The sequence below is a fragment of the Grus americana genome, chromosome 15 (genome assembly GCF_028858705.1).
Source record: "Grus americana isolate bGruAme1 chromosome 15, bGruAme1.mat, whole genome shotgun sequence".
In the NCBI taxonomy this organism is placed as follows: domain Eukaryota; kingdom Metazoa; phylum Chordata; class Aves; order Gruiformes; family Gruidae; genus Grus; species Grus americana.
The window spans coordinates 5,902,521-5,924,502 of NC_072866.1; the positions used below are offsets into that span (position 1 = coordinate 5,902,521).

At 42.5% G+C, this 21,982-nt stretch overlaps 1 long non-coding RNA gene across 1 annotated transcript in view; it reads left to right on the forward strand.

Moving 5' to 3' along the window:
• Positions 1–21,982, forward strand: part of LOC129213389 (uncharacterized) — a 43,010-nt gene that overhangs the window by 2,232 nt on the left and 18,796 nt on the right. Inside the window, exon 2 of the long non-coding RNA XR_008579429.1 lies at positions 16,826–17,005. This is a non-coding gene — a long non-coding RNA (uncharacterized LOC129213389). The remainder of the gene's footprint in view (positions 1–16,825; positions 17,006–21,982) is intronic.

Here is a 21,982-nt window from a genome sequence, read left to right on the forward strand (position 1 = left end):
AAAGAAGGAACAAACCCCCTTGACTTTTTCGCGGTGCGCGTGGCTGCCTTAGGGTGACAGATTTGCATTCATACCGCGGCGTGTGCAACGTGAATTATGGGGCCGAGCCTGAGCTGTGCTGAGCGCGGTGCTGAGCTTCTAATGCTCCTGTTATGAGGCATTTGACCTCTCCAAGGGTAGAAGCATCAGCTGCCCGCAGCGCTGCGGGAGTGGACGTGGGACTCGCAGCTTCCCACCTTCCCTTTGCAGAGCACGGGCGGCCGGCGCTCAGGCTGCCCGGGTCCCCGCGGCTGACCTGCCCCAGACGTTCTTGTCCATGGGTATCTGCAGCAACAACGAAAAGCAGCAGCACGTTCAACAGCTCGTAAAGATTATTTTGACAAAAACTAAAGCCAAACAAATCCCCTTCCCATGAAACTCAGGCACACCGTGAAGCGACGTAAGCAGAAAATAGGGAGCGAGCGAAGAGCAGAGCTTGGCTTGGTCAAATCAGCCAACTGCATTATTTAAGCTCCTCTCGCCGGCCTGCTCAGCTGTCCCAAAACGCCATCGCTGAAGTCTGTCATACGTAATCTCTGCGGAGTACATGTCGGAGGGCTCTGGCGAGCCTGTGGGAATGCTGCAGTGAGACCCAGCTGGCCCTGCAAGATCCAGTAAAAGCCAAGGCTGTGCTTGGCGTCAGGAGTGATCCTCAGTGCCTGCAGAGCTCGTGCAGCGAGGGGCTGTGCTCACGTCCACTGATTTCCATGTCACGGTGGGCTGTGCCCTCAGCTGGCTCCGTTCCTTGAGCTGGCTGCGTTCATTTAGCAGGAACAGCGAGCAGGATGGGTGCTGGGACGCAGGACAACACCTTTCTCGTGCAGGTCCCCAGGAGCACAGGTGGGATCCCCCTCCGTGTCAAAGTTTATTCAGCTGCAAAATTGGAATAGTAGAAAGCTTAATCTTTGGGCTACAGTGCCACCTGAGTCCAAAGTTGGCTTTTTATCGCTTGTAGTAAATAGTAAACATGTTCCCAAGGCTTTGCAATTAACCTTTTGTGTAAAGATGAAATAAATTTCTACAGTCTCCTTGCAGAACTTCTGCATAATGCGTGCATTCTGTCGTGAATGAGATTTACTATCCTTTAATAAATCCTGCAGGGACTCTTCCAGGGCTGGCAGCAGCAGTGCCCAGCTATGAGCAAGTGTCTGCAGGTGCCATTTCCACAGCAATTTACCTTTGAACTTAAAACCAAATTCCTCAAAAAATGGACAATCACCTGCTTCAGAAATCAGAAGGACAGTTTAGGAATATTGTTGCTTTTTGAAAGCAAAAAAGAAAAAAAAAAGAAAAAAAAAGAAAAAAAAAAGAAAAGACAGGTTTCTAGGAGAGGAGAAAGAAAGTATTTCTTCTGAATTCAACAGCTGATAGGGAAATTTTTTTTTTAGAACAATCAAATCCACTCAGACCCAATACCGTCCTTCTAGTTGCTAACACCAGGATGTGGCTGACGTTAATCAGCACTGTTGAAGTGTGTGATAGACAATCCAGGAAATGAAGAAATGTCAGAAATTTGACCTCCCACCAGAAACTTTTGTGCAAAAAGATATTCTCAAGTATATTTATACTTTCCAAAGAAATAAACAACATATTCCATAGGCACTCTAACAAGCGGGTCCATAGCAAAGAAGATCAAACAGGTAATTACTCTTCCTGCTGTTAGGCTGCTAAAATTAATAGATTTTCCTAGGGAAAACTAAAAAATCGATGTAAAAGAAGGAACAGAAGTTTCAACAGAAAGGAAAGTAAGGTTTTCTCATGCCTCCGTAATTTTATGCTGTTTTTCACGAAGGGTTTGCAGAGCCATCCGTTCTATCAGCATCTGAATAGCTGGTAATTGCAGGTGAGCATGATGGTGCTCGCTGCTGGTCTTCAGAGACGGTGGGATGATGTTTGTACGATGATATTGGTGGGTGATGAGCCAGACAGTGTCAACCTGACTTTGTGCTATATGGAAACTCTTTGAAAGTTCAGGACTTGGAAAATTCATGCTTCGTTTTAAATTAAGTTGATCGTATTTCAGTAATAGTTCTGCCAAAATTATGGTATGTTTTTAAAAGGCATGCCTTTTTTCCATAATGGGAATGCTGAAAATGTCAAGTGTGATACAAGAAGTTTTAATATTAATAAAACTATTCTTATAGGAAAGACACCTTTATTTTAAAACTTTTGAGCAGTTCTAGGTATGGTACCAGAATTATTGGACTGACTTAAAAATTCCCAAATTTAGAAATAAAAAGCTATTTTCTGGGTTTAATACACTCTTGTTGCCCTGATATGGGACACAAGTTCAAGGTTATCTTCACAGCCAGGAGCGACAGCCATTGGGACGGAATACTTCTCCTGGTGCTGAGACTTGGAAGCAGTACTGAATATTGTGCAATACGCGATGCGAAGCTGGGAGCCGACGTTTTCATTTGCATCTGGCTGTGGCAGTCTGTTTATGTTTGGATTTACAAATAATTTGGAGTTGTACTTTGCACTCATTTGGATTTATACACCGTAAGCTTATGAATAATCGATATTGTCCAAATGACTTCCTAATAATAGAAACACACAGTCACCGTCAGATCTAAGCCCCAATATTACACTGTAAAGTAACTTGGAGATTTGCTATTGGCTTAAATAAAAACCACATTTTCAGAAACCAAGCTAAAATCGATGAGAATTATTGATTTTTCAACACTTTTAAAACTGGGCCAATAAAACATACTGTGTATTACCTGATTTACTTCTGGAGTACCAACAAGTACTGACATCTCTTAATCAGGATGATTGTTTTTTAAAAGCAGTGAGATAAGACTGTAACCCTGCAGATTTAACACTTTGAAAAAAATGGTTTCTTGAATATTGTAAAACCCAAGAGAAGAATTCTCCCAGGAGGAAGATGTTACATAAGGTGCCTGAGATAAAGATTTTACTGTTCTTCATGTTCTCATAAAATTTTACTGAAATGGAAGATTTTTTTCTTTAATTCTCCTTTGTTACAAACATGCTTTGCATAGAGAGATAATAGCTACCTTTGCCTAATCCTCATGGTCTGATTTGAATGCAGAGTTGGTATCGCGCTCTGGTTTCTTTGAACCTGGGGAAAAAAATATCAGTGTTTTATTCCAGAAGAGTTGATGAGTTTTCAAGCTCCCCCAGACATCAGAGAGATCTAATAATTTTAGCCCATGAATGAGCAAGACAATGAAATATGTGCCTGACTTTCAGGACATGTTTATTCAATGTCCCTGAAATCAGTTGCAAAATTTATCTATCTGCTTTAAAACTTAAATATCTTCCAGTATTAGGACCCGGAACCCGATTCGCATTTTCAAAGAAATTTGAATTTTTTCAAACTCAATTTTTTCACCTTTTTTCAAATGCAATAATAATTTTTTTTTTCCTTCAGCACAACCTATAACCACACTTTTTTTGCATGTGTAAGTGCCTGTTGAAGTGAATGGGAATTCTATGCAAGTTTCTTGTTTTAAGACTGATTCTTACAGTAACACCTTCTGTGATAGAGAACTTCACATGTTGGGTTCAGGGAGTTATATAGCCCAACAAGCTAGTGGTGTAAGGATGCACCGTGCAGGGGGTTTATAACATTATGGATGCCAGGGTTTCGGTCCTCATATCGAACAAATATTTTGATTATTTAAAATGGAGTCTCAACAAGGTCCAGTTCTTCAGCAACACTGGTGGTCGCACAGTTCTGCCTTGCTGCTGCTGCTCTATGTGAAGCACAGCCTTTCACTGTGAGTAATTGTAAGCTTTTTCGTAACTTTTCCTAACTGTAAGAATTATCTTTAAAAAAAAATACAGTTACTTCACAGACTTCTACAGAGCTGTCCTTGAACCTGAGGAGTAGCTGCAAGGAATGGTTGATGCAGAGCCCTGTCTTGAAATTGTGAGTCAAAGAAATGAAGCCATTGTAAAAGAAATTGTTTATTTTTTCCTGTGAGTCACTGAAGGTAATATAAATATTGGTCTCCAGCCCACAGATATGTGTCGTTCCCTCTACCGAAGGTAGCAGCTATCTTCAGGTTAATGAAGTGACTGACACAAACAAAACAGACTCCTGAAGAGGCATTTGCAGGATTATGCAAAGATTTGGGCTGGAAGTGGATATGATATGTAAAATGATGCGTACGAGCAGTTCTGCACAGTGGTGGGCTCTGGATGCTGTTGCCCATGCCACTGCTTTCCTTAGGTGCTCAGAAAAATAAGTGATTCTTTATATCCGGTCTAATCAGAAAACTACTGATGCATGTATTTAGATTTAAGGATATGTTTAAAAAACATTCATTTTAATGGGTCTGAAGTACGTGCTTAATTTTAAACACACTTTTAAATACTTTCTGAACAGGGAGGTCTTACGGTTTTAAAGCTTTCGTGTGAGCTCAAGGCCACCTTATTAGAGCGTTGCAGCACCAGTCGCATTTATGCTTGGAGATACAGCCTTCATTTGCTGCCACTGCTGCGTGATCCTCAAGTGCAAATTGTGATCATGGGTCGTGGGATGAGCTCTTAATTTTAACCTTGACAGAATCTTGCTGAGTACACAGTAACTTGTGACTTGTTAATTAAAAGTAGATGGTAGACTCCCTCATATTTTGATTAACCTAATAGCTTTCACAGCAAGAACTAAATTTGACCAGAGACATCGTTACAACTTTTAATAAAATGATCTGGAGGGCTATTGAGTGCATCCCTTGAAACACTTTTACTTATTAGACAGCTAATCTGCATGAGTGACCACTTGGCAGCTGGACATAAACCTCTATGGAAAACATCCTGCCACTGATTGTGTGAAATTACCTTAAATCGTCTAGTCACGCGTGAGAAGTTCCATCAGTCATCTTTTGGCTTTAACTAGATGTGTTTTCAGTGCGAGAAGATGTGAAGGACGAGGGGCTTTGACCTCCTATAAACCTGTGAACAAAGTGACAGACAGTAAGATACAAACCTAGGACTAAAGCCAAGATGCAGTTTGGTTATAGATGCACTGAGTGATTTGGAAAGATAAACTTTGCGTGACCCTGGGAAGAAGAATGTTGCTGAACGCTCAGTATTTCAAGTGAAGCCATTGGAGCATTCAGTATTTCAAAGAAGAAGTTGTCTCTTTAGGGCTAAATGCAAATTTATATCCCTTTTGTGCAGGATGGTGTCCCCTCCTCCAAGCTTTCCTCACTCCTGCACTCATTTGAAGTCTGAACGTACAGGTGAATTATCTGCACCACCTTTTTGGAGGCATCTGGGTATAGAATGAAATACACTGTGGCCGTTTTATTACTGCTCGTTATGGCTGTAAGGGGAAATCGAACTTTTCAGAACTCAGTGTTTCCTATGCTGAAACGGATTGCTGTGGCTGTACCTCCAGCCAGGTGAGTATGTGGCCAGCTGCACCAGCAAAACCTGCTGTTAATGGTTCAGACAGGATCAGCTGAAGAAAGCTCTAAAGAGCAACAGTGGGAAGACTCACGAATAATGTCATATTTTCCTTCTGCATCTCCTTGACTCCTTTCCATTCCCCTTCCACCTTCTTTGGAGAAATGTGAGTCCACGTTTTGGGAATGTTGCAAGTAAAATACTGTCTTTTTTTATCATTCTCTTACCTTAAATGTGGAAAAGATTAAGGAAGCAAGTATCAGATATTAATTGTTTGGAATTCTTGTGTATTTCTGTGGAATAAATAATGAGCTGTATTGCTTTTCCTTTGTAGAAGTCTGAGAATTTTGTATCATCTCAGGTTAACCCTTCTCAGCGCAAGTCATCTCTATGCTCCCCAACATTGTACAATGCAATAATGATGTTACTGTTTATTACATTAAAAACGGCTTTAGGAGAAAAGACATCAAGTCAATTTTGATGTAGCATTTCTGTCAGTAACTGAGCTTTTGCATGGATTAGAGCCTAAAAGTTCACCCATGTAATTTTACTCAACTTTTCAAATGTCAGAAATTCAACTGGAATTTTAAGAATTTCAAGAACCAAGATTTTATAAGACGTAGATTGTAGCAAAACCTTTTTTTTCCCCAAAATACAGGTATTAAGGTTTCATCATACCCAGAAGTGTTGCTAAAGACAGAACCAATCCTATTCATTGTATTTATCTCTGGAACCTGAGGAAAACCTGTCATCTGGAAAGATGACACATGCTTTGTTTTTTCTCAAACAGGTCACATCTCTTTGTTCTACTGTATGCTTGCTATGAACTCAAGCTGTTCCCAAGTATTTTTTCACAGAGAACACTCACCTTTACTGCTTCACGTGAAGTAAAGAATTTCGAGTTTTGCTTATTTTGGTAGTTCAGACATGATATTGATCCCTGCTAAGCAGCAAAGCAAAAATGCAGTTCCCTACAATCTTTGTGGCCACAGGACTGCTGGACAATTTTCTGTGCAAAACACCCCTGCACAGAATTGCTGCTGAAGGCTGTTCCCCGGAATAGAAAGACTTCATTCTCAGATCTTAAGCTCTCGTTTCATGCAGGTGCAATTGCACTGGTATGAAGGTAATTGTTTCTGACTTGTCCCAAGGCACTGGGGAAATCCAGGCTTTCAGTTTTAAGTTAGAGTAGACAAAGGGAAAATCTCATGCTGTCTACCTTCGACTATGTAAAACTTTGCTGTACCACTGCTTTTGATGTTGGACAACAGATGTCCTCAGAGGGGGTTCGGTAGGGGAGCAGGGACTCCAGACCAGACTGAGTCACTTGTGTATGTGTGCGTCTCCTAACGAGTGACACGGTAAGCCAGCCCTGGACGTTCGCCTGCTCGCGGAACGGACGTAACGGTACGCCTGTGCCATGGCTGTGGCTGCAGCTCGGGTAGATGGACCCCAGGTAGGTGAGGCATACTGGTGGCATGAGGCGTAACTCTACGGGCCTCAGCTGACACTTCAACATGTCCAGGAAAGGCATGGGTGAGGGTAGAGAGCCTGCACTAACTGTTCTGTCATTGAATCATACTGGAAGGGAACTACTTTAGCGTAGGTGAACGGTAAGCACGGCAGTGAGTGTGTTACAGCTGTACTGTGAGCTCGCCTTGCCGTCCTGGATTTACCTGACTCTAGTTTTCATGAGCTTTGAACGTGTCAGCCGAGTTGCTGTTGATTATTTTCTAATCTCCTTCAGACAGTTAAAGATATTTCCCATGTGCCTGGGGTAAATGCCAAGCTGTAGGCAGCAATAGTTTATAATCCTTTCAAGAACATTGGCACCAGTCTTTAAAATATCTGTAAGTTATGTCGAGAGCGTTTTTTTTGAATTGGAGACAATCCCTATACAGTGCTTAAATAGATCATACACACCGTGTGGGGATGTTGCTGCTGCAGCCTTTCTATTCTTAGTTAAGAAGGTCCCTGGGGATGTAAGCATGGGTCTTCCTCATTTGTCAGCTTCAGGAAAGAACGTGAAATGGTTATTCTTTTGCTCACATACAATCAAAGTGTCTCTTACGTGGTGTGATTGTGTGATTCCAGATCTTGTATTCAGTTTCATCAAGGCTGCTGCTCTACTGGCCCACATAAAGGTAACTGCTTCAAGTAACCTGCTTACGCCCACGCACCTCAGAGAGGAAGATGGTTATTGCTTGCTCTTCCCTTGTTTCAGGATAGTATTTGCTTCAGGTGATACTTCTGCACGTCTATTAGGGACAAACTCAGTGAGCTACCACCATCTGCTTCTGCAGATGATTCGTAGAGCTTATATGTGTTTAGCTGATGTTTTTATTAAGTCCCAGCAACGTGCCAATTATTTTTGTTTTGTTTAAAAGTTCCTTATCAGTACTAAAGTTATTTTTATAGACTACAGCATGAACAAAGATGTAAAGAAAGAGCAGTCACCTCCAAAGTCACCACCGAAGATTACGTCTTGGGAACAAATGTTTGAAGCTGGTAACCGCCTGGGCTCTTGGAGGTGGGATACAGCTGAAAGTCCTTTAAAGCACAAGCATGTTCTCTACCCGTGAAATTAATGATCTTGTTTAAACTAGACTTTTGTTCCTATATATTGGTTGTTCCTATGCATTGATTCCTCTAATTGCAAAGCTTCACTTGCTGCAATTTATCTGTCTTCATAGAAAGCACTAAACCCGGAACCTGCAGCTTCTGGTGTCAGGATGGCAATCCATGGAAGGAAAAGGCCTTTAGGTTACTCAGAATATCTTCCCAAAATGTCCCTGAAATCTAATTTCTGTCTCCCTTAGGGGCTTTAGGAGTCACCCGTAGTGAACTGGAATAAGGTATGCCTGGAGATATGTAAGAGTGAACGTGTTCCACGAGCAACTGTTGCAATGTTCATAATGTATAAGTCACAGTAAGAAAAAATATTGTGCGTTTGGGAGATGAACATATTACCAATAGTTTTGCTTAATGACTGTGCCCTTTTCTGACTAACACTCACCAGATTTTAATGAAATAGCATGGGTTTGCCACAGACACTTTTCCTAGGCAGTAAACAAAAGAGAATTGATGGAAAAAAATTGCCAGACAGAATGTTGACCTCGGAGCAAAATCTCTGCAAACAGGAGGTAGGACATGGACTGTCACTCTGCTTTGTCAGATCACCACAGAAAGCAGATATGCAGATGTTGATGATCTCTCAGAAGACGTTAGAAAACAAGAGAGAAAGGTATCCTAGAGGATTAGGAACAATTGTCATAGCTGTATCAGGGCACGCAACATAGCTGTGAGTCTCACGAGAGTCAAGCCCATCTGTTGTAAATGTGCAGCAGTCAGGAAGATGATAGGTAGCATATGAGCCAGACCTTGCAATATGTCCCTGTGGATGTTAATGACAAATCAATTCAAATCTCTTGAGCTTCAGGACATTCCCTTTGCCTAATTTCAAGTGAAAAATATAATTCTGATGCAAAAAGTACGTGTTGTAAAATTTTAATGGTTAAGTAAGTCCTGATAGGAAACATTTACTTGCAGTATTTTTCTTTGTTAATAAGGTGTACTACCCAGTCAAGCCTGTGATCCTACAGCTTAGGGCAGTGGTATCTCAACACACTGTGTGAGGCAGATCCATTCCCAAGGGATCCTTCACCTGAAAAACAAACCGGTAGAGCAGAAACAGAAAAAGCAAAATGACTTACCCAAGGTCATGAAGGTCTGCAAGTAAAGCCATGAGTGGAGTTCAGGTATTTCAAGTCATGGAACAACTCCCAACCACAGGACGTACCGACCTCCAGCAGCATTTGGAGGTGAGGATCTTTTAATCTCTCAGATGTACTGGGTTTATTTTTTGGAGAACTTTTCTTATAGCTGGGGTGTGGAAGACCTAGAACGTTGTGAGCAGTTGGGAAGAGCAGCTAAAGCATATAGATAGGCTGAGATTATTGTGGCTGCTCTCTTCTTGCGGAAGCCAATGAAAAGATGCTGCAAACATTTGCATATTGAGGCAAGATACATGGTATCGGCTGCACTCTTCTAGCCATAAGACGAAAGACTTGGATGGCAGAGTTTCCTTCTCTAGAAGCATCAGATCTCCAGGTGTTTTACAATATTCCATCGCTACCTCAGTTCACAAAGCTTTACGGTGGGTTTAGGTAGTGTTTTCAAGAGTCCTAAGAAGATTAGACATCTGCTGTTACTGGCGTTCAGAGAAGTTTGGCTCCACGGCTGTCCAGGTGAAACAGGTAGCTACCCAGTCTGTACACTCAGGTAACCCACAGATTCTCCAGAGCACTTTTGAAACTGATTTAACCATGTCAGCCTTTCATTTTCTCAGTGGTGATGCCTTCTGCCTCTAATAGCTATCTGGAAATTAGTTTACTGACGTGCCATCGTGTGCATAACTGCTTGGCTCAGCACGCACTCGGCACAACGCAGAGGAGCGTAATGGTGCAATAATGCAGGGAGGCTGGAAGAGCGCAATGAGAGTCAGAGCTTATGAAACGATGCAGCTCTACTCTAAGACCGCACCGAGAACGCTGCTGAGGTTTTGAGCTCTGCAGGAGATAAAATGTATTGCTGGATGTAAAGACATCCTGGGACTGGAGATGATATCTGTTTCATGAATAAAGGGTATGATGAGGCCATTCTCCAAGAGGGAAAAGCAAACTAACAGAATAAAGCATGCTGATTAATTTAGATAGAATTGGGACATAGATTTGAGGGAATTGCATATTCTTTTCATAAGGCACAAAGCAGCCAAGTCCAGATAGGGAATCATAAAGTGAAGAGACAGAAAAGCTGAAACTAATGCTGGGAGGCAATCTGGTGCCTGTTGAAATGAATGTGTGAACAAGCTGGTCATGCAAGGCAACATACGGCAAAGCCGAGTGGAGGTTTATTCCTTGGAAAGAGTAAGTATACCAAAGTGAGGGGAGGAAATACCTCTTCGCTGATTCTCATGGATTTCTCCATGATGTTATAAATTTATGTAATGCATCTTTCCTGTGAAAGGAAAAACTGGCTCTGTGGAAATAAGAATACAATTGTTACTTGCATGATGGTTGTGGTGAGAGAGGTCTGGTTCATACTGAGCCTACGCTATTGCCAGACATGGAGGAGGGTAGGAAGGATTTCATGCCGCTGTCTCAGACATCTAATTTAGGCACTGCAAGTTCTCTGTGTGCTCAAAGAAAAGCAGCAGCTGCTTGGGAAAGGGCATGAATGGCAATTCAGAGTACCTGATTTTGACTAGGTTTTGGCTAAATTAGGTGCTTAAATAAGCCTAATGTACTTTAGTTGGAGATATCTAGGTCTAACTAATAGCTGATAACTAATCAAAATAGCAATGCAACCCGAGGGCAAGAAAAAGTTAAGAGCTGCCAGAGCAAAGAAAAAGCCCAAGTTCCATGACATTTGTGGAGTTCTAAATCCTGCATTTGTCCTCCACCAAAAGCCAAACCTTTTTGGCTATCTGCACTTCTTTCATGGTTTCTCTCACGTCTTTCAAGAATCAAATCAGGACCAGGGTAGAGGTCTTCCAAGACCAGGCTTGATGTCTGAACTGTAGAGTTCATATTGCTGACCATATTCAGCCTTGCAGATCCAGCGGCTGTATATAGTCTTTGCTTCTGATTTTTTTTTTAAAGCTTAGGAGTTGAGAATTGATGTTTCTGAGTAAAACCAGGCATTTATCTGAACTTCAGTATGTCATGAAACCAAGTTTTGCACTGATTTTTTGCTGCCAGCAATGTCTAATGTTTCCCTGCATTCTGCAGTCTGGACACTAACAACTAGTGTAGAAAGCTGATCTTTGGGTGTTCTGTAAAAGCAAGGCTAAAGAAACTACACTTCATTTGAAATTCTGTCATCACTAGCCCAAACCTTATTGACTCAGGAAGATTAATATACAGCAGAAACAAGTCTGGCCTGTCATTTTTGGACTGTCTTGAAATAAGAAACCTCTAGAAACTATTGGAAATGCAAAAACTTGACAGAAAAATCAATTGTAATTGTACAATTTTAAATCCTTGAATGAGCCTTAGATTTTTTTGAATGATGGTTGCTTCTGCTAGTTCATGTTGGTGGCAAATCATACATCCAACATTGTGCGGGAAACCTAAGGAGATTTCCAGGACTGATCAGTGAGATATTTCTCTGGCACAATTAGTTCTTTTGGGAAATTGTAAGTTACCTCATGATTTGAGAAGTCTCTGCTGACTACGTGAAATGAGGAGAAACAGATAAGCATCAAACCAAAATGATCCGTCTTCTCTCTGTGCTTCCATACCTGTCCAGACATTCCTGCCTGTAAACTGTAATGAAACCAACCCAAATGAAACTAAGTTTTCAGCAAGAATAGTCACATATACCCCATTAGATGACTCTGAATCCTCTTCAGTTTGTTCAAAGAAGGTACACTCTGGTTTTAAAAGATACAGTTTAGTCTGTTTCTTCTAAACAGATCTCAGAAAATACTGCGATGGTCTGTTTAATGGAGAGGTGGGATTTTAATTTCCCATCAGTCTACTATTCAGCAGTTGTTCTGGTACATCTTTGCTTGTGTGGCCACCCTTCCAGAAGTCATAGCAACCTTGCTTGTACTTGCTTGTCAGTGGTGGTGGACAATGTCTCAGCTGCACGGGCTGTTCAGGGGAGGCAACAAGCCAGGATGTGCGACTGCTGTGTGACCCTCCCTCCTCAGTGAAATACAAGGAGGAGACTTTGAGAAGAAGAGGTAAGCAGTAATGGATGATGGATGATTTGCATTGTAGTAAGACAGGCAGATTATTTTCATTCTAGGGACTAAAATTGTATTCACAATTTTGATTTAATTCTTGCATTTTGGGGCATGGAGCTAAAAGGAGGCAGTATAAGGAGGAAAGATGCTAGTCCAGTGCTAACACCGAGCAGGACTGCACACTTCATCTACGAGGAGTTCAGGTCCAGTGGCGATAGTGTTTGGGAACAGAGTGGTACCAGCTATACGACGGTGTAAAGAAAGCCAAGATGCCTTGGAGTTGAAAGGAATGAGAGTTGAAGTCTAAATAATATTAAACACCTTTTCAAGTGGTCTGTAGCCATTCTGCAAGTTGGTGGGTCTGTTCTAGTCTGTGTGCATTATATTCCTGTTGTATCTTCTAATGATACCCTGACAATTGATGTGCCTGGGTTGGAAAGTGAGTGCAGGTTTGAGCACAGACAAATTATTATTTATAGCCCAGACAAATTATTGCCAAAATGAAGAAGCCCTTAAAGAAGTGGAGGGGACACTGAGACCTTCTGGCCTGCATAAGTAATGCTCTAGCACAAACATGCCTGTCACTGCACATACATACTTGAATGGGGAAGAAAATTTGCTTTGACAGCTCGGGCACAGGAACTGGCAGCAAAACAACGTGTCCTGTAAATAGGCCAAGGCAGATCTGTTCTGTAAGCTGATTAGGTTTCTGTACTTCCAAGCAATTATTAGTTATGAAGAAGGGTTACAAATGTTCTTCACACCTTGAAGGCATCCCCAGGTCTGTTGTGGAGAACCGCACTCATGCAGCGGCTGCTTGCTTTATTGGTAACAAGGTTGGTAACGCTTTCACTTCGTCACTGCTGTGTACCGGTTACCATGTAGGCACTGTGGGCACTACTGGAGAGATAATTTGCCCCATAACTATTTGAAGCAGAGTCAAGGCTTACATGACAGCTCAGATGAGGCAAGTGTACAAGAAAGAGAAGTGAGGTTGCAGAATGATCTATCCTTTCTGTGTGGAGGTCAAGGAGTCACCTAGGGTTGGGCAGCTATGTTCAGTGCAAATCTGAAAGCATCTCTCTCCACAATGGTCATAAGCCTCAGATGAATTATGATTTTGCTGTTATCTTTATATATATACACACATGGGGTTTTTTTTTTCATTCTTTCACCAAGAAGATACGAGTAACTCTGATGGAGTTTACATGTGGAGTTTAATCAGAATGAGACTTGAGAGTTCGGACCCAGAGAGGTAAAAAGTAGGAAGGGCAAGAGAGCCAGCGGTGCAAAGACTGTCATTTCCTACCGCTGCTGTGCCTGGAGTTCACATCTTATCTTTCCTTTATTTGCTATGGTATAAAGTGATGTCGGAGCAGATATTAATGATTAAGTTAAGCATCTAAAAAAAGGAATTGGCATTTTGTATTTTAGCAAAGCCTGACTGCATTTGAAGTTGTGTATAAATTGTAGTGTCTCTGACATACTAGCCCTTGTAATTTATCTTTCTGGGTGGTAAGTTCATTTGTTTTCATGCAGTTTTTTTATTGGGCCAATAGTGGAGGCTCCAGTAAGGATGGGAGCATTGGGCAGGGAATGCTATTAACAGTTTAAAGATTTTAAAACCAGAAGTCAGACTCCTGTCTTGTCTGACCTTCTGAATAACAGACCACATGTTCCAGCCAGTGCTTCCTCCATGAAGTCTAATCACCTGTGGTTGAACACTGTGCTTTCCAATTTAGAGACTCAACTGCCGATAAATCCACAATACTCATGAGTGGTCTACCCGGTATTTAGTTACATGAAGGTTAGATTTTATTTTTGGTGTGAATGTGGGTGACCTCTTTTCAGACATGGCATCTGGCTTTAATTTTCTTTTTTTGCTCAAATTTTCTAGTCTCAGATATCTCCTCTCTAGGCTGATAATTATAGGTCATGAACAAGGTATCTTCACTTTGAATATCCTGCTAGATTGAACTCTTTCAGTTTTTCATAAAAATAATGGATCAAAAAAACTAAGGAGTAGATGTACAATTAGCTCTGAGATGACTAAACAGTGAGAGTTGCTGCACATCAGGAGGTTCTGGTACTGGCCCCAACAAAAAGGAACAGAAGTGGGCCACGTAGTTTGCACCATGTTCATTGTTGTTGCTTTGGTTTTGTGGTGGGTTTGGTTTTTTTTTTTTTTTTTCTTTACTGGGAGGACTTTCAACTGTTCACCTTACTTCAGTTCTCACAACTCAGCTGGTGTGCCGGTCACTCATGTGTGATGTTCTTCAGTGAGCACTGGCATTGTACAAGGAACTCTGAGGGATGTGTATAAGAGGTGAAGAAATATAGGCTGGAGGGAGTGTAAAACATGTATTGTTTGCATTCTGTGTCAGGTTTATTTAGTACAGCATAATACCAGGAATACCATGTTAGCAGCAATAATTAATAATCCTTCATAATTCAACAGAACGGGGGAGAGAACTGTAGGACCAAAATGGATTCTAGCCTAACCACCTCATGCAGCTGATGTTTTTTTGTTTGAGGCTATTTTTAATTTAATCTTTAGGTGAATCTCTTTTCTGTACACAGTTACATATGTTTTCTGTTGTCTGCATTTCTCTCATTTATGTCTCTACCACGTATCTTTAAATGCATGTTGGCCTGATTGACCATTGCTGCTCATCTTCATGCATTTCACTCTTCTCAGATGCCCATAGCTAGCATCCAAGTATGAAGAGAAGGGAGGAAAAGCCCCTAAGGAAAATTGCCAGCAAAGCAGCATATCATGAAAATAAAGCTAGACTGCCTAGACCTTCGTGTTTCGAAAATCAAATGAGTCAAAAGAAGACAACAGGACCATATCTAGTAGAGACATGATGGCCAAATGTTTGTCTGTGGGTGATGGCATCTGGGGGGCCAAAACCACAAGGTGTTTTACTGAGAGCAAGTGCTTCAGGAAGAGTTCCCTTCTTGACTGGAAAGGGGAACTGGAATCCCTGGGGTCTTTGTGATCTGAGCTGAGAACCAAGGGCTGCAACATGTGCTGGTGGCACGCTCTGTTGTCAGGGCTGGCTGTGCCAACATCTTTGCACCACGGGACCACCAGTGGTTCCTTCACATCTGCGATAAGTAAATTTGGCTGTGAAATACATGCATTTAGGCAACAATTTTTTTCTTCTGTACAGTGTGTTAGGGAAGCACTTTTCAACTGCCAGGGTCAGCTCCTGCTGAGCACTACCTGCTGAATAAGCAATGAGCCCTTACGCCTCTGTGTTGGAAGCCTTGAAGTGTAATTAGGATTGGAAGGATCCTGGTTTGACTGCAGTGAGGCATAGCCTAGATCCTCCTTCAGCTCCCAGTTTGTCCTGTGCTCGTACCAAGGCACAGTACGTAAGTATGGGGACAAGGGACTCTGCAAAGGTGGATGAAGTGGCGGAGGTTGACAGTTACAGTTGTCATCGGTTACTAACTAGGACTGACTTTCTTTCCCCCCTTCCACATCTATAAAACAACTTCTCTAAGAGCAATCATGGGCTTTGAATTTCATTACTGCTGATACATTTTGTAATAGTTCCTGACACTACTTTCTCAACTGATAATTTAGTTAAGCTCTCTGCTGCACATGCTAATGCTTCAGTGTGGAGGCAGTGGAAAATTATTTAATAAAACTTTACGTTGCTTTCATTTCATGGCTGTTATTATCGAATATTAGTCATTGCTGAGAATCATTCCTTGAACAGTTTGTTCTTATCATCTGTATGCATTTGGCTATCACCTCCTTGAAATGCAGCAACATCTTGGGTGGTAAATGAAGGCAGCTTTCATTTTATTCAGTTGTGCATCTCAAAAGCAGGTGTGATCTTAACAAACAGGAGTTATTGTCATTTCTGTGTCTTCCGTGGTAGTTCAGCATAAAAAATGAAGTTTTAGTTTAAGTCTCATGGGTGAATGTCAGGACTGAATAATTTACAAGTGGTTCTGTTATCAGTGAAGCTTGTTTCTCACCAAAAAAATGTATGTATATGATTCAGTCAAAGTTAAGAAACTTTTTCTAGCTGTTGGGTCAGAAATACCCTCTGCCTCCTAATCTATATGAATTTATAAGAGCTGGGAAGAATAGACCCAGATCTTGCAAAGCTTTCTCGATGCGTGTGTATATACAGACACTGACTCCTGCAATTCTTCTGCCTGTTCATATGAACAAAACTCTATGTATAAGCATTCAAAAGATTTTTCAAGACCAAGAATGTTTGCATTGTGGCTTGAAAAGCCCGAATCAAGTTCATTTTCTCCTTATATTCATTGGGTAGTGAAGATATGTGCTATTAATGTTACTTTGGTGAAAATCAATGCATTCCTGCTTCTGAATTGAAAGGACGTGCCTGTCTCGTACAGCCATGCTGGTCTCTCAGGGTAGAAACACACTATGTTTTGTGTTAGAGTCTAGATCTATGAAAATAACTACCCTCAAACAGTTTTTAATACTAGGGAAATGCTTCATGATATATCCTGCTTTGCCATGTTTTTTTCTTATAATCTTCTATTCTGAAGGCTACCTGTTCCAATCAGACACAATCAAATTGCTATATGCCTGATGTTGATATATATATTCCACCCAAATCACATCCAACAGGCAGCATTATTTGTACTACTTCTTTTCGACAGCTTGGATCACTTCTAAGCTGTTTGGAACCTGCTATGGCTTGATCTGTGCGATGGTGCTGTCAACTGCATTTTGCATGGTTTGTCTGGCTGGACCAACGCTAGTTCACCAGGAGAGATAAGGACCTCTGGAACATCAGGATCTCCAGGAACACCTGGAGCATCAGGAACATGCACATTCGGGTAAGTGTGTTAGATGGCACCGTGCTTAGAGCCTCATGGGTCAGAATGGCAGTCCTGAAGGAGAAAGTGCCATTCGTCACTTGTCTCTATGGTTTTATACCCACACCTTAATAAGGGTTAATTCTGTTTGTTCTTTCGTACAAAATCCGTGCTGCATGGGGCTTCCTAAGGAAGTGTTTATTGTGATGGCACTCTGCCACTTCAGAAAGCCAGCCGAGCCTGCCTTTATCATAGCTTTTCATTATGCTTTCCCTCAGATGCACTACCAATAGAAACATGGAAACCCTTCGTTTGCTTTCTGTTGTGTGGGCGTCTCGAGTAAACTCTCACTGTGGGTGACTGGGAAAGGTGTTTTCTTACACTTACAGCATCCATTATTCCTCTGCATGAGAGGAATGTCTCCTCTATGTAAATGAGAAGTCTCTGAACGTTCAGTGGACTTCCTGAGAAGTTAACAAACTTAACTAGAAATGAGACACGATCTTCTCTTGTTATGTCCCAGGTCATCCCCACTCAAAGTATTTAAACAGGAATTATTTGCTAAACGATAAAAGAGCTTCCACAGAAGCATCACTGACTCCCAAGCGAGAATTTTCTCCATCCGACAGAAAGTGGTTCTCCCCAATGTTTTTATGCAAGTTGTATTGCCACTTCATGAGTCAGGTAGCAAATTTGATGTTGTAAGAAAACCAAATCTCCAATCACACAATTTTAGTTGCTTTCTATTTGGAGTAAGACGTGTGGGAAGAGGTTATATCTTTTGTTGCCACATTTAGAAAGAAGAAGCAAACATCTAGGTGCACAAGTGTTTCTCAGGATTGTAGGATAGCTGTGTCTAGCTGCCAAGCTGATTTCTCCGGCTGAGTTGGTTTCGGTGCTCCAGATCTCGCTTCTCCCTTGTGCTGTGCAGGGCACTGCGTGCCCGTTAGCTTGCACGCTGGAGATCCTTGCTTCCCACCCCACAAGTATACCTCGTGGTGGTGTGGGATCCTTCGGGATGAGTAGAGATCTATAAATGTGAAATGCAATTACTGCAGTGTTGATTTAAAGGTCGGCCAGCCATATTTGCACAGTAGGGTTGAGAGTGACTGTCTGCCTCAGAAAATTTTTCTGGACCAGGATTGTGTCCAAATATTAATAAGGCTGGGGAAAGTATTCTATCTTTGCAAATAGTGAACCTCCTATTATATATAACCCTGTAATAAAAGGAAAATTTAGTAGGAAAAATGGGCACATCTTCAGTAGTTATAGTCTTACAGCAGTTTTTAACAATTTCAAAGCAAAAACCCACCCTTGTGGAGTCAGATATCTGTAGGGGAAAGGCCAGCCTGTCGTTTCTGACCGATGTAGCAGAAACACAAGTGAACTAAACATTTAAAATGCAGCAGATGAACTACAACACGAATCAAATCAACAGCAAAGCCATTAGAAGGATTTGGTTTCTGCAAGTGCCAAAAGCATTCACAGTTTTGAGGGGAAGACAGTAGGAGGGAGGATTCTCATAGAGGGTTTTAAAAAAAAAAAAAAAAAAAGAGGGTTAAAAAGCATCATGTGGGATTTTCAAAAGGGCTGTGAGAACTTATCTGCCTCAGAAATATGTATTTAACAATGACTATCAGGGTTGGATGATTTATACAGGCCTGAAATCCCATTAACGCAGACATTACATATTACAAAATTCCCTTTGTAGATACAGATCAGCAAACTACAAGAACACCAGTAAATAATCAACAGACCTTAGAAAAAGGGCAAGGATTAAACTCATCCATCACTAACACACACATCTATAGCAAATCCATAGAAAGAAAATAAAAAAAAAAGGAAGAGAGAAGATAAACATTTTTATCATCTTGTTCCTCATTTATTACTGAGCGTGTGAAGAGTGAGCATCAGTATCACATTTGGAACTAGAGAGAAATGACAAAGCAAAGGGCAACCTTTTTCACTTTTCAAAGTGGATCTGGGGTTTGTCAGGGAACTTGGGATGTGCCTGGTGCTGCAGCCGGCTCCGTGCAGCCCCACGGTCTCCAACAGGGAGCCGGCGGGTCGAACTCTGCCAGTTGCTATGCTTTCACAACATCTCTACTTATTTTGAGGTCTCTCAGTGTTTCAGTGGAAGATTTTGTCTTCTCTGAATTATTTTGTACCATGCATCCTCAACAACCTCCATCTCTCAGAAGCAGAGCCAACGCCGGCAGCTCTTGCGTTGCTTACCCTGCACAGCACACACCAGCACGGGGGCAGTGAGCACCGTGGCTGCAACTCTGCCGAGGGGTGAACCGTGACAGAATACCTCCTCTGGACCCAGATTCCTCCCAGATGAAAGCCTCGCTCCTGCCACTGACTCCATGGAGGTATTGCCATTATTAACAACTGTATTAGTTGAATGGTCTTATCCAGCGCCCAGTGATGTATCTCCTGCTAGACCCCAGATGTCCGCGTCCATACGGCAAGAGACCAAAGGCTATCAGGCCTGGAAGGAAAAAAGGATGCTAATGGATTGCAGAAGGCCCAGAGCGGCTGCAGAGGAGGCTCCTTGCTCGTGCAGGTAGCTGCAGCAGGGGCCTGAGCTCTGCCTCGTGCCACCTGCACATGGAGGAGGCGGCTTCCCTGAGACAGACAGGACTAGGTGGGGATTTGTGCAATGGCCTCAAATGTCATCTCATTAATCTGTCCTCTTGTAAAAACCACGTACAATTCAGTTGCCTCTGGGTATTTCTTCATAGACGCAATCTTTACCACTGTAATAATGTTGCCCTTCTTGCTTACAATGAAACCTCCCTTTATTAGGACTTCATCATTTGTTTGTTTCCTTCGCTAAGCATCCCCTCCTAAGTATGGCAGCATGTTGCAAAATGTTCTCTTAAATAACCAAGCCTGTAGCCATCCCGATAAATGCATGAGGAATGCTTTATGGTGCAAATCCTTGTTTTCATTGTGTTTTCCCAATTACTTTGTAATTCACAAGGTTCAGTAGTTCACAATGGGCCTCCTAGCCATTACTGCACATCTGCACAGTTCTGTAGGTAAAATTACAGGATAGAAAACTCCAGCAAGAAAAGTAACTACACTTTCTCCCAAGCCTTCCTTCCCCTCGACTTTCTGCTGCCTCTCCGAAAGGTCTGTGTGCTTTGTTCTGCTCTGGCTACGAGGAACGAGGTTTTGTGTACTGCTGTTGGATACTTCAGAGAGCTTGACGGCAAAATCAAAGTGAGATGGGACTTGAAATGCCTCCTTTCTGATCGCTGAGAGTCCTTTGCAGCTACTAGGAGGAACAGCCCTGCGGCTTCTTGTGGGTCTTCAAGAAACAGCTGCCTTGAGCTCTGCTCTCTCCAGCGGGAGAGGAGCCTGGCATCCCCGCGTCTGTACTGTGCTGTGTTTGTCAGAGGGAAGCTGGGACAACATGCTTTGATCCTTTCGGGGAAATTGTGAGCAGCTAGGAGAAACGAGAAGCCTGGTAATCTTTTTTCTTCTCTTCTTTTTTTCTCTGGGCTCTCTATTGCTTCTCTTCCTCTCTTTCTCTCCTCCTCTCTTTCCATTCTCCTCCTCTGGGCTGTGTGCTGAGAACAAGCTGGCTGAGCAGCCCTCCTGCTGCTCCCGCACTGATTGTTACAACAGCAAGAAGTAGCCCTGAGGTGAGATCATCAGAGGCCACTTTATTTGCCAGAGGTAGATTACCACGGTGTAGCAAGGAAGCAAAAGTTTTTTTGAAGGAGCAAACAGCAAACAAGAACTTTTACAAACCAGCTCAGGCTTGCTGATTCCTAGAGAAAAAGAGCTGAAACCCCATGAGACCTCTTTCTATACCCCAAAAAGAGTGGAATTTCAAGAGTTCAGGTCCAAAGTACAGGTTTGGACTTTGTCTAGTCTGTGTGTGTGTCTGTCCATCCCTCCTCATCCCTCCTAGCAGCTTCTGAAACAGTCAGCCAATTTCAACAACATCTGGCAGAGAGGAGCAGGGGCTCAAAGATGCAGTTCCAACAAGATTCACAGCAACAGATGGACCGTGCAACCCCTCCTCCTGCCTAAGGGGGGGAAAAGGTGGCACAGAGCCCGTTCTTATTTGATGCTGGAGAATCCAGGTGGACTTTGCCAGCACCCCAGGCACGGGGAAAGCTGCCGCTGAAGTTTGTACCTTCCCAGACCCCAGGGAATTTGGTGGAGCTCCAGATATGGATGGCAAGGGCTGCTTCTTGTTCTAGTTATTATGCAGATTTCAGAAACACCGTGTGGTGTCCAAATGAAATCAGTACGGGCTTTACTGGCCTCTCTGGAAGACCCATGGGAGTAACGGGTGGGCGAAGGGGGCAGCTCCCCGGCAAGAGGCGAGACGCTGAGCGGGAGTGAGGGCCGCGGCAAGGGAAATGCTGGAGTACAGCAAGGAAACTTTTATAATTGATAAAAAAAGAACGCTTGCCAATGGGGTGAGAGTGCAAATGGCTCAAAGTGGGGCTGTGAGGTGAAGTGCTGTAATTAGGTAGTTCGGTCCCAGGCAGTCGTCAGGCAACAGCATTTTAATTCGTAGGAAATGCTGACGTTGTCCCCACCCCGAGCTGGGAGGAACAGGCCCAAAAGCGAAATGCAGGAGGGGAAAGCCCCTGCCCAGCCTCCGCGTGGGCACAGCAGATTGGGTGCGTCCTGCTGGAAACAGCGCGCTGGAGGGCAAGAGGGAGATGCCAGAAAAGAATGGGAATATTTTTTCTCTTTCTGTTTCATCGCCATATTTTTCAGGAAGAATCGAGGGAAAAAATAGTGCAGAAAACCCTCAGAGGAAGCTGGAACAACTTGGGGGAAAAAAAGAAAAAAACCCCATGAGGTGAAAACCAACCTAATTTACCTGCTTGTATCTTGTCATGTCTAGAGTTTACAAAATTTTACCTAAGAGAGTAGTTCTTACTTGATTGTTTCTAGTCCTGTTCACTAAAAAAGAGGAAACATTTACAGACTTGATCTGGGAACTTGACCAGAAATTGCTGA